The sequence below is a fragment of the Anabrus simplex genome, chromosome 10, assembly GCF_040414725.1.
Source record: "Anabrus simplex isolate iqAnaSimp1 chromosome 10, ASM4041472v1, whole genome shotgun sequence".
NCBI classification, from domain to species: domain Eukaryota; kingdom Metazoa; phylum Arthropoda; class Insecta; order Orthoptera; family Tettigoniidae; genus Anabrus; species Anabrus simplex.
The window spans coordinates 43,258,683-43,272,346 of NC_090274.1; the positions used below are offsets into that span (position 1 = coordinate 43,258,683).

The 13,664-nt window shown below is 41.3% G+C and overlaps 1 protein-coding gene across 1 annotated transcript in view; it reads left to right on the plus strand.

Annotated features, from left to right (window-relative positions):
* The window catches only part of LOC136881791 (uncharacterized), a 954,543-nt gene that overhangs the window by 481,402 nt on the left and 459,477 nt on the right, over window positions 1-13,664 (plus strand). The gene's annotated exons all lie outside the window — the stretch shown is intronic.

The window sequence follows — 13,664 nt, forward strand, 5'->3', positions numbered from 1 at the left end:
GAACACCAGTTTGCTTATCTCTTTACTAACACTCGCTTATTGTTTATCTTGTGTTTCTCCATTATTTGACTCAAAAGCTGCCTCAACGAGTCTCATTGCCTATGGCTTGACGTCATCCATCTGTAATTGATTCGTCACCATTCTTAAATATAATTAAACCACCATATGAGCACGTTCCACGAAAATTAAAAGCACCACTGTATTCATTCAATGTGATGCAGTGGATGTGGCGCACTATTCGCCAGATAATGAATGGAACTGTGTACTGGCAGTAATTGGGACTTTTAAAATAACACCTGCAAACGATCGAGTGAGGACTTGTAAATCGCAAAGGTAACATTCTATTTTGAAACCAATATCGACGTTTTTTCGACAATATTAGTGCATCTGCCATATTTGCCAGAATTGCTATTTTCTATTACTATCTGTTGCATATTTTAGATAACTATTACGAACACACGTAGTTTACATTTAAAAAAAAACGTTAATTATCCACAGATAGCATACAATGAACTTCTCCTAAATTTTGAAATAGAAAGCTTGGGACTGAGGAGGCAAAAGGATGACATGAAGTTTCTGTACAAAACTGTGAATTCTATTATTGACAACCCTGACTTTTAATGCCTCTTGACCTTCCACGTGCCCCGCTTTAATGCGAGGACAAACGTAACTTTCCATAATAAAAAAAGTCAAAACAACCGCTCACAAAAGTTCCCCACACTACAGGCTGTGCAATATCTACAACAGTGCAGTTCAGAAAAATAATTCTTTAGACTTCTGTGTACCTCTAGACCTATTTTTACAACAATTCACCATCTCCGCGAAAACTCTCTAATTTGTAATGCTGATTTGAACCACGAAATGTATTATAAACATTCTACATTAAGTCATATCCCATAAATGTAATTATAAGTGTTAGAACTAGAAGAAAATAATAGTTTAGATTTGAAATTACGATTTTTTTTAATTTTTATTTAACTCTTTCATGTAAAGATTAAATTAGATTAGATGTGAAATACTGTTCCTTTCTCTTTGTAAATATAATATTAGAATAGTTCAGATATTAGGTTGTTAGACTAGTTTAGGTACGAAATTATGCTTTTATCTACTCGTTTCTTAAGGATTTGATTAGTAATATTATTTATTTCTCAACGTACATATAATATTACAATAGTTTAGATATTAGGTTATTAGACTGATTGAAACATTTTTAAAAAGCGTGTAAATATTTGCCATTGTAATTGGGATTAGAAATCCTGTAGTACGCAGTAAATAAATATACTCCCACGTGGCGCGTCCCAGGTAGCGGATAGTAGGGTCCTAATCGGCTTGTCGGCGGACTTGAACGAAATAAAATAGCTCACGCGGATCAAACACACAACCCCTTGTGGGGACGCAGACGAAGAATGCACTGACGGTATCGCCTGCCTGTATAAGATGCGACTATAAGGAGCGACCAAGGGACAATCGAATTAGAACTATAAGTGTTGTATGTCCGTCGCTCCCTTCTCGATCCGCCAGCCAGCTACACGCGTGCCAGTGTGTTATTCTTCGAGCCTCGACGCGCAGCTCTCAGTGCGCGTGCCTGGAACGTCGTGTGTGCTATAAAAAGGAGCTCCTAGTCTGTCCAGACGCCCACTGACCCCGGTGTACAGCTCCAGAATACACCCTACGTCGAGCACGGAGGCTATTCCTCTTGAAAATGTGCTTCGGCCAGGTGGACTGAATTTCTGGCAGTAAGAGGTCTCACCTCGGGTCATCGCTCGTCTTGCCTATTCCGCTGTCCATACCCAGTCTTACCATTATATGCCACTATCATTCCCTAGCTAATGCAAGCTCCCATTATCAACTTAGTTTTGCTAAGTAGGAACTCTTCAATCATTGAACTTACGTTAATGAACTCAGACACTTCAACAAGGAAGGACTCTCTGAGATATTTACGTCAGTGCTTCTGATAGTTTTCGACTATCAAGAACTTTTCATGTCACAAGGACTATCTTTCCGAAATAGTAGTGAACGTGAATACTCCAACGTGTATATAGTGTACAAAGACAGACTCTTTTTCCAAATTCATAGTTCAATTTGCTTCGAGATAACTTTCAGTTTTGTTAGTATAAATATTGTAATTTTACATGTGAAGTAAATAAAGAAGTTGTGTTTTTGTAAACCCAACCTTGTTTACAACAATAAGACTACTAGTAATTAGTACCATCACGTGGGGGAAACACCATGGGTTGCCTTTGCTTGCGAGTAGTACCACTAGGTTAGGTTCACAATAGGTTTGCGATTAGTAGAAACGGAATGTGAATCAGGATCGAATTTACAGTACCCGTCATTAGTACCACTACATGCGGAACACCACGGGCGTGCGTTGCCTGTAATTAGTACCATTGTGAGAAACACCACGGGTCTGGGCGTTGCCTGTGATCAGTAGACCTACCACTATATGAGCGACACCATGCGGTCTGCGTTACCTATGAGTGGTGCCGCTATAATGAGGAACACCACGATTCTACTTTACCAGCGATTAGTACAATTATGAGGGGCCGGTAAACTGAATTTTGGACCCCTTTAGACAACAAGCATCATCGATTTAGGATTTTGCTTTGGAATCAGTCCCTTGGTCAGTATATGCCATTGTTTTAAGTTTCTGAGAATTTGGGGCATTGCGGGTCGGATCCACTGATCGTTTTAAGTTCATAAAGTGTTCATTGTCGCCTTTTTGAATTCTAGACAGAGGATGGATTGTGGAATTATTTTAAATTCATATTCATTCATTCATTCATTCATTCATTCATTCATTCATTCATTCATTCATTCATTCATTTTTCATCGTATTTTGAATTCTGGTCGGTGGATGAATTTTGGAATTTTTATTGTCATTAAATTTTATCTCGTCTCCTACCATCAGAGGCCGATGACCTTCATGTTAGGTCTCTTTAAACAACAACAATCATCATCATCATCATCATCATCATCATCTAGTAAATGTTTAAAAAGTTGTGTTGTTAGAATACAAACTTTCTGAAGGGATTAACAATTATATACTATCCTGCACAACGGTTACGCTATGAGTTTTGCATAAACATTAGGGGTTCGTCCATCAGAACCCCTAGAATTTGTTACTCTCGCTACATTGCGTAATAACCAATTGGCGGATCCTCGAGTGGCCAGCCGCAATTATGGCCGGATATCCTTCTTTTGTTGAGATTAAATAAATGTGTGCTAATTTTGTGACGATTTCATAATCTCTATTTGGTGGCTTCCCATTGTCTGCCGATTGCTCGTGTCACACAGTTGTTCCCCAACCGGATCACTGTAGGTCAGGCAAAATTTAATAGATTCTAGAAAACCCTTCTGTTTACGAAACCTAAATAACAATAGAGCACCAGATAGGAATAAGAACACTCAGAGGACATGTACTACGACTGTCAGATGAACAGCCAGGTACGTAGATTGCAGTTTGGCAAACTAGAAGTTAAATATTTTCTTGCGTACTGCTAACGGATTTTAACTACGGTATTGTTATGCGGAAGATGTAGCAACATTTTTATTGCGTTGGTAATAACGTTACTGAAAATATAGTGAAATTTAGCGCGGTGGTATACGTGTTCCCTGGTTTTTTCGTTTGTTTAGCTCTATTCCTTTTGAAATTGTAATTCTAGAGTTAATTAACAGACTCTTATTAAGCTATAATGTGGAAGTTAAGGTCAAAAACAGAATTAGGACTGAAATTTACACATACAAAGAAATGTTAACATTAATTAACTAATGTAACGGAACTCAGAAATAATAGTAGATTTTTTTTAAAAAAAGACTGAAAATGAAACCTGGACGCAAAAGTTAAGATTGAGGTTATGTATCTTATCAAATAATTCCTACCACACGGTATAATTTTTATTTTGTACAATACTATTTACGAACAAGCACGTTACGGTGAAAGTAACGTTTATCTTCGTAATTAATGCCACGGTATGTGGCGTAGGATCATTAACTTTATTAATTCAATTTATTGTTGCTAATTTAATAAGTAGTTTTTTTTAGAATAGTAACTGCAAGCATTTGTCTCACTTCAATGTAAATACTTAGTAGCAAGTTGTTATGAAAGAAGTACAACCTTAACGTTATCATTCGACGGACGAAATCTCCATGAACCACGTCGTATACCTTTACTCCACATATACGTCGCGGATAGATTAGGAATAGAACCGCCGAGCTCGACAGCTGCAGTCGCTTAAGTGCGGCCAGTATCCAGTATTTGGGAGATAGTAGGTTCAAACCCCACTGTCGGCAGCCCTGAAGATGGTTTCCCGCGGTTTCCCATTTTCACAACAGGCAAATGGTGGGGCTGTACCTTAATTAAATCCACGGCCGCTTCCTTCCCACTATTAGCCCTTCCCTGTCCCATCGTCGCCATAAGACCTGTCTGTGTCGGTGCAACGTAAAGCAACTAGCAAAAAAAAAAGAAGAAAAAAGGAATAGAACCAAAGCTCTAATGATTGTGAAATGTGTTCTATCAGCTCTAGTACACTACCGACTAACGTTTAGAGGGCAAAAGAACGTAGGACTATTGGACTCGAACCCACAAATAACTGCGTAGCAGCATCGAACTGGGTTGCCGTTACGACTATGGCTACCTAGGAAAGTTGCTGTTGAATTGCTTGCGTGCGTGCAACTCGTAGAGTCAATAGCAGCAAATTGCTAGCTTGGGATTTTTTTTTAAATTCTGGGATAGGACAGAAAGCGTGATATATTTTAAAAATACGTACATAGATTACATTATAACAACTTATTTTTCGTATAGCATCATGCAGACGTAGATTCATCTTGATGTGCGGCCATCTTGATTCTTACAGTAGCGTCTCCGATAGGAGTAGGGTCCCAGATAACTGCCTCTCCAACTTCGGCATAACTAAACTCGAGAATATTCTCCCAGATTGCACATAAATGAAAGTCTCGTAGTGCGCGTTTTCAACCGAACTTCCAGATAAATGTGCAAACTGCCGTATAAATTTAAACCGCACTTTTATCAGGCCCTCAGAGAGTTAAACACAGTTGTAGAATAGTGTGCGCAGAGGGGACGAGTATAGTGAATGCAGTTTCCGGAGACTGCATTCTTATGTCATGGAAATCGCACACGTGGCGCTGATCATCTCGGACTACTGAAGAGGCAAGAAGACCTTGACTAAGGAGGATGTCGCAATTCTCGTATTACATGTAGTAGGGCTGCGATTGTAAAAACCGACAAGCAAGTCTGATTCAGAGAGCTGTGAAGGTACTAATTAACAAAAGGTTTGTTTTATTATTTACCACTAGAGCCCGGATTTTTAGGCCTCTCACCGCTGGGTTCCTTGGTTCAAATCCCGGGCACTCCATATGAGATTTGTGCTGGACAAAGTGGAGGCGGGACAGCTTTTTCTTCGGGTTTCCCTGGCTTCTTTCATTCCAGCAACATTCTCCAATATCATTTCATTTGTCTTCATTAATCATCGCCCCAGGGGAGTGTGACAGGCATCGGCAGCCGGCACAATTCCTATCCTCGCCGCTAGATTGGGGTTTCATTCATTCCATTCCTGGCCCGGTTGAAACTGGAAACAGGCTGTGGATTCACATTTTTACAATAGACTAGCTATATTACCTGGCGCTGGCCGGGCACTTTATTGATTGTTTACTACTTGTAGGTATTTTATTACCTGTTAATTACATGTGAAGCGAATTTTTATTTTTATTTTTAGACGTGGCTTTACGTCGTTATGTCACTGGACTGCACAAGTAAATTACAGTAATGGTTACGTCGCGCATTCCTATCTACGAAATAATACTGTAAAAATTTGTCACAAATGGAACATAATTCCTTTTACTTAAATGAAGTGAAAACTCTCCGGTAAATTAAGAAATGCCGTCGTTAGTAAAGAAATATGAATACATACTTAAGGCCTGTTGACAGGACTCCTTTGTGTCGTATTCTGCTGCTGGTGCCGTCGTTTGTTAATTTATTGAGGTCCAGGGATAGCACCGAGGAATGGGAGTGCTATGTCTGTCGATTCTCATTTGACTAGCGCGGCCAGTTCAAACAGCATTCACGATGTTATTTCGTTCTTCAATGAGCCAAATGACCATGTTACAAAAATAATTTTTGTTGAAAGAAAAATAGCATGATCCCTGGACCAATAAATATTTTAAAAATTTTTGTTTGAAGGAAAACAGCATGATAGCACTACCGTGAATTGACAACTGAAGCAATGAAACGAAAGCAAAGAAGTTCAGTGAACCCAGACATCACACACGAAACTGTTGAAAGTGTAAGACAAACAAAAGACATACGTGTGTTACTGTGAGCGTAGCACCAAAAGTACTTGTAAAGTTGTAAAGTAAGTATACATAATATTCTTCAAAAATAAAATATTTCTTAATTTACCGCAGATTTTAGACTTCATTTGTGTAAAAGCGATTATTATGTTCCATTTGTGATAAATTTTACAGTGATATTTCGTAGATAGGAATGCGCGACGTAACCACAGTAATTTCTGTACAATGACTCTACTATTGCTAAGCAAGTTCCGTGTGTTTGCACCATAGCTGATTACGGAAGCAACAGTGGTACTATGAAAGTGTTCCCTGTTCTATTACAGTATTTTGATACCAAAGCAGATGGGATCAATACGAAAGTGACTGAACTGAAATGCACCCCTAATGAAAAATCAGGCAATAGACATATACATAAAGGACGCATTAAAACCAAATCAGATCAAAATCACTTTATTTGCAAATGAGGTGTCGTTTGGTCGCGAGCCCGCACCCGAGACACCGGGATGGATGGCTTTACGTCGCACCGACACAGATAGGTCTTATGGCGACGATTGGATAGGAAAGGCCAAGGAGTGGGAAGGAAGCGGCCGTGGCCTTAATTAAGGTACAGCCCCAGCCAGCATTTGGTGGTGTGAAAATGGTAAACCACGGAAAACCATCTTCAGGGCTGCCGACAATTGGCCTCGAACCCACTATGTCCCCGGATGCAAGCTCACAGCTGCGCGCCCCTAACCGCACGGCCAACTCGCGCGGTAAGCGAATTTTTGTAGAGTTCGTTATTGTGACGTTGACTGATACTTCAAACCCTTTTCAGCGCCGCCCATAGGGGTGCACACACATATCTGGGCTATTTTAGACTTTTTTCACCCCTTCTCACCCCCCCCCCCCCCCCCCCATGACGATGGGGGCTGAACTTCGACTTACACGAGATGTGGAATGTCACTGTTCATCTCAGCGACCCCGAAGCCTATGGATTCGATTACTTTTATATGCCAACCCCTCCCCACCTGCACCCATAGGGGTGGTTTATCCTCACAGTGTTTTTTTCCAGAAAGTCATATGTGTAGCAGAATGTCTCCTTGGTGTAGCATGCATTTACGCACGTGCGTACTTTGAACCGCAGGCCATTCCTTGAACTGACGTTGCCATGGTTACGGCTGGTCATTTCTTCATCCAATTCCTAGAGCGGGGTACTGTCGTGGCAATATCTCCATAACGATTGGTTTTAGGCCCGTAACATAATTTTCGGGGCCCCTTTGGGCCTAACCGAGTTTTGTTCTTCGGGTCCTGAGGCTTAAAATGAGCTTTGTCTCGTCCTTGTGCGATAAATTCGATATTTCATCAATATTGGTCTATAATGACTTTTATAGGCAAATTGTTGATACTTTGGGTTATATTATTTAAATTTTCGTAGGGATCTCTAATTGTTTTGAAAATAAAATGTTAATGTAGCTTTCTATAGGTGAAAGAATTTTTAAAACTGGTTCAGTAGTTTTTGAGTTTCTCCATTACAAAGAAATGTACAAACATACAAACATTTTTTTAAAAATAATATTAGCATGACGAATATAATACCAAGTGTGAGAACTCACCCATTATAGAATGGTAGTTTGTGGTTCCGCCACTGCAGGCACTACTAGCGATTATATCCAGTACGTGCTCCAGTAGTTCCGGCACCCGGGTATAGAAAAGTGCAGGAGACGTTACTGTGCGAGATATTTCGGTGATCAAGTTGAATTTTCTTTGCTTTCAGTTTCTAATCTTAGTTCATTGTGTGTTGTGTGCTTCAAGCATGTATCTTATGTGGCTTGATTAATTTAATAGTTCAGCACGCCGTACAGTTTTGTGCCTGGCTGTAAGTCCACTTCAACATAACACCAACGTCATTAGTCGCGCGATGAGAGAAACTCTCACGCAGTACGCACGGACACATAGGAACCTTTGTTTTGAATAGGGGAGGCGGAGTTTACCCTTCAAATGTGAATCGCTCTGCTCACGACAGTTATAAACTCATCTAAAAGAGGGAAGAGTCACCTCCCTTTCATCACTGTGAAGTAATATCACAATAAAAAATGTGAGAAAATCCCATACAGCAACCACTCGCGGGTTAAATTTCTGGCAGTAACGGAAAGTGAACCCGGTCCCCCGAGGATGGCAGCTAATAACACTAACCGTTACGCTACAGAGGCGCACAGCGCAGTAATAATAGTTCTTCTTTTGTTGAGATTTCGCCTACGGAGGCTCACAGCGCAGTAATAATAGTTCTTCTTTTGTTGAGATTTCGCCTACGGAGGCGCACAGCGCAGTAATAATAGTTCTTTTGTTGAGATATCGCCTACGGAGGCGCACAGCGCACTAATACTAGTTCTGTTGTTGAGATTTCGCCTACGGAGGCGCACAGCGCAGTAATAATAGTTCTTTTGTTGAGATATCGCCTACGGAGGCGCACAGCGCAGTAATAATAGTTCTCCTTTTGTTGAGATTTCACCTACGGAGGCGCACAGCGCAGTAATAATAGTTCTTCTTTTGTTGAGATATCGCCTACGGAGGCGCACAGCGCAGTAATAATAGTTCTTCTTTTGTTGAGATATCGCCTACGGAGGCGCACAGCGCAGTAATAATAGTTCTTCTTTTGTTGAGATTTCGCCTACGGAGGTGCACAGCGCAGTAATAATAGTTCTGTTGTTGAGATTTCGGCTACGGAGGCGCACAGCGCAGTAATAATAGTTCTGTTGTTGAGATATCGCCTACGGAGGCGCACAGCGCAGTAATAATAGTTCTGTTGTTGAGATTTCGGCTACGGAGGCGCACAGCGCAGTAATAATAGTTCTGTTGTTGAGATTTCGCCTACGGAGGCGCACAGCGCAGTAATAATGGTTCTGTTGTTGAGACTTCGCCTACGGAGGCGCACAGCGCAGTAATATTAGTTTTTCTTTTGTTGAGATTTCGCCTACGGAGGCGCACAGCGCAGTAATAATAGTTCTTCTTTTGTTGAGATTTCGGCTACGGAGGCGCACAGCGCAGTAATAATAGTTCTTCTGTTGTTGAGATTTCGGCTACGGAGGCGCACAGCGCAGTAATAATAGTTCTTCTTTTGTTGAGATTTCGCCTACGGAGGCGCACAGCGCAGTAATAATAGTTTTTCTTTTGTTGAGATTTCGCCTACGGAGGCGCACAGCGCAGTAATAATAGTTCATCTGTTGAGATTTCGGCTACGGAGGCGCACAGCGCAGTTATAATAGTTTTTCTTTTGTTGAGATTTCGCCTACGGAGGCGCACAGCACAGTAATAATAGTTCTTCTGTTGAGATTTCGCCTGTGGAGGCGCACAGCGCAGTAATAATAGTTCTTCTGTTGAGATTTCGCCTGCGGAGGCGCACAGCGCAGTAATAATAGTTCTTCTTTTGTTGAGATTTCGCCTACGGAGGCGCACAGCGCAGTAATAATAGTTCTTTTGTTGATCCTTCGGCTATGGTGGCGCACAGCACAATAATAATAGTTCTTCTTTTGTTGAGATTTCGCCTGCGGAGGCGCACAGCGCAGTAATAATAGTTTTTCTTTTGTTGAGATTTCGCCTACGGAGGCGCACAGCACAGTAATAATAGTTCTCCTTTTGTTGAGATTTCGCCTACGGAGGCGCACAGCGCAGTAATAATAGTTTTTCTTTTGTTGAGATTTCGCCTACGGAGGCGCACAGCACAGTAATAATAGTTCTTCTTTTGTTGAAATTTCGCCTACGGAGGCGCACAGCGCAGTAATAATAGATCTTCTTTTGTTGAGATTTCGCCTACGGAGGCGCACAGCGCAGTAATAATAGTTTTTCTTTTGTTGAGATTTCGCCTACGGAGGCGCACAGCGCAGTAATAATAGTTTTTCTCTTGTTGAGATTTCGCCTACGGAGGCACACAGCACAGTAATAATAGTTCTTCTTTTGTTGAGATTTCGCCTACGGAGGCGCACAGCGCAGTAATAATAGTTTTTCTTTTGTTGAGATATCGCCTGCGGAGGCGCACAGCGCAGTAATAATAGTTCTTCTTTTGTTGAGATTTCGCCTACGGAGGCGCACAGCGCAGTAATAATAGTTCTTTTGTTGATCCTTCGGCTATGGTGGTGCACAGTGTAGTAAAAATAGTTTTTTTGTTGATCCTTCGCCTACGGTGGCGCACAGCGCAGTAATAATAGTTCTTTTGTTGATCCTTCGGCTATGGTGGCGCACAGCGCAGTAATAATAGTTCTTTTGTTGATCCTTCGGCTATGGTGGCGCACAGCGCAGTAATAATAGTTCTCCTTTTGTTGAGATATCGCCTACGGAGGCGCACAGCGCAGTAATAATAGTTCTTTTGTTGATCCTTCGGCTATGGTGGCGCACAGCGCAGTAATAATAGTTCTTCTTTTGTTGAGATATCGCCTACGGAGGCGCACAGCGCAGTAATAATAGTTCTTTTGTTGATCCTTCGGCTATGGTGGCGCACAGCGCAGTAATAATAGTTCTTTTGTTGATCCTTTGGCTATGGTGGCGCACAGCGCAGTAATAATAGTTCTTTTGTTGATCCTTTGGCTATGGTGGCGCACAGCGCAGTAATAATAGTTCTTTTGTTGATCCTTCGGCTATCGTGGTGCACAGCGCAGTAATAGTTCTTTTGTTGATCCTTCGGCTATGGTGGCGCACAGTGTAGTAAAAATAGTTTTTTTGTTGATCCTTCGCCTACGGAGGCGCACAGCGCAGTAATAATAGTTCTTTTGTTGATCCTTCGGCTATGGTGGCGCACAGCGCAGTAATAATAGTTCTTCTTTTGTTGAGATATCGCCTACGGAGGCGCACAGCGCAGTAATAATAGTTCTTTTGTTGATCCTTCGGCTATGGAGGCGCACAGCGCAGTAATAATAGTTCTTCTTTTGTTGAGATATCGCCTTCGGAGGCGCACAGCGCAGTAATAATAGTTCTTTTGTTGATCCTTCGGCTATGGTGGCGCACAGTGTAGTAAAAATAGTTTTTTGTTGAATCTTCGGCTATGGTGGCGCACAGTGTAGTAAAAATAGTTTTTTTTTTTGATCCTTCGGCTATGGTGGCGCACAACGCAGTAATAATAGTTCTTTTGTTGATCCTTCGGCTATGGTGGCGCATAGCGACGTAATAATAGTTCTTTTGTTGATCCTTCGGCTATGGTGGCGCACAGCGCAGTAATAATAGTTCTTCTTTTGTTGAGATATCGCCTACGGAGGCGCACAGCGCAGTAATAATAGTTCTTTTGTTGATCCTTTGGCTATGGTGGCGCACAGCGCAGTAATAATAGTTCTTTTGTTGATCCTTCGGCTATGGTGGCGCACAGCGCAGTAATAATAGTTATTTTGTTGAGCCTTCGGCTACGATGGCGCACAGTGTAGTAAAAATAGGTTTTTTAACATTTTGATTCAATACTATTCTAAAAACTTTCACAAAAGGAACGATATTATACATGTATTACAATGTATTACGTGATTATACCGTTAATACTCATTTACTAGGCACGCTAACAAACTAAGACATTAAAGAGACTGCCTGACTGTCGTATGCGCGCGGCAAGCAGGTGAATCATACCACAGAGTCCATGACTTTGGCAAAACAATATACCCCTGCGACTCTTCCTCACAGCACATGCAAAGTCTCCACTGCTTGCTGTGGCGCTGTACACATCGGTTAACCGCGACGGACGACATTTCTTGCGTATTTCCGCTAATAATATTGTTAATAATAAAAAAATGAAATAATAATAGTTGATACGCCAACCGGGCTTGTACGAATTGCTTCTTTTAATAATTTCTAGTTTTAGTCGGCTAATATGGAATAAAAATGTAATGTTTTCTCCACAAAAGGAAGTGGCGACTGCCCCCACCATCTCCCCCTTCCACCCCTCCCCACTGAAACTGTTTATAGGATAGAATCCAAATGTATTTCAACAAGTCTCTAGTATCATACAGCTCTACCGGCACTCTACACTTATGCAGGGGTTCTGATAGCCCATATACTGTACTTAATATTTATGATATTTGTGAGCGTGCATGCCGAAGATAGTGGGTTCGAACCCCACTGTCGGCAGCCCTGAAGGTGGTTTTCCGTGGTTTCCTATTTTCACACCAGGCAAATTCTGGGGGGCTGTACCTTAATTAAGGCCCTTTCATATCCCATCGTCGCCATAAGACCTGTCTGTGTCGGTGCGACGTAAAGCAAATGGTAAAAAATATGCAAATCTCACCACACAACCGTTGTGCGGGCTAGTTTCTACCCGGAAAACAGTTGTTTTTTTTTTTTTCTATCCGGCGAGAGCAGGCGATGTTCTGCTGTCGGCGGTCACCTGGAAGAAAGCTATTCAGCTATCAGGATAACGGAGACTCTTCTCTTCGGGCAACGTTAATTGTTTATACCTCTCTCTCACGCAAAAACTTCCTACCTCGAGTAGCTGCTGGAATATTGACAGCCACTTCTCTCATAGTCAAGTGTTTATACTTGGTTTCTTAAAACTTGGAACAAGGGATAAACCGCTCTGCTTACGTCAACTGTTCCTATTTACTTGTTGTAAAGAGGGTTCTGGAACAGAAACACTTGATGGATAAACAAAGCCTGACAGACTAGACTGACACTCGAAAAGAAGAGCAAAATCCTGGGCGTAACGTATATTTGTAATATGCCGTACGAGTGTGAAAAAGGAACTGATAGTTCTAGCCCTGAAGGGCATAATCGAATACCTCTCCATCGGTAATTTTTCAGGAGAGAGGAAAATTATTTTTAGGGTTTATTTCACGTGGTATACACTACTTGACCAATTCCATACGCAAGTGTACAAATGATGATGATGATGATGATGAAAATAATATAGTAAAATCTGCCTTTAAACGGAATCGCAAAGCACCGGCACATTTTCCCGATAAAGCAAGATGTCCATTTAATGAAGGTTTACTAGAAAACGGCGTATTCTCCATTTATTCATACTAGACACTTGAGAAGACGTCAAATATTGCCAGAATTCATAAAATAATGTTTCTTACTGATACAGTACTTACGTTCTGTAGCAGTCTGATAGTTTTCTTGATTGCAGTGATCTTACTCTTGATTCCCTTACTTTCCAAAGAAACTATACTCTCAGAAATTCCAAGGAAAATTTCGGAATAATTCGGCCGTAGAGTGAATTCGTGCAGCTTCTTTCAAACTTCTCATGGCATCTTGATAAATCTTCAAAATGCACTAAATCGTTTCTCCTCTACTTCCTTTTTTCTGTACTGAGAACTACTGAACTACACACAGGTGGTGAATTCTAGAGATGATAGCTATTTATAGAGTACCGTGAGCAAAGTGGGTTGTCCATTCGATCGAAAATCGAA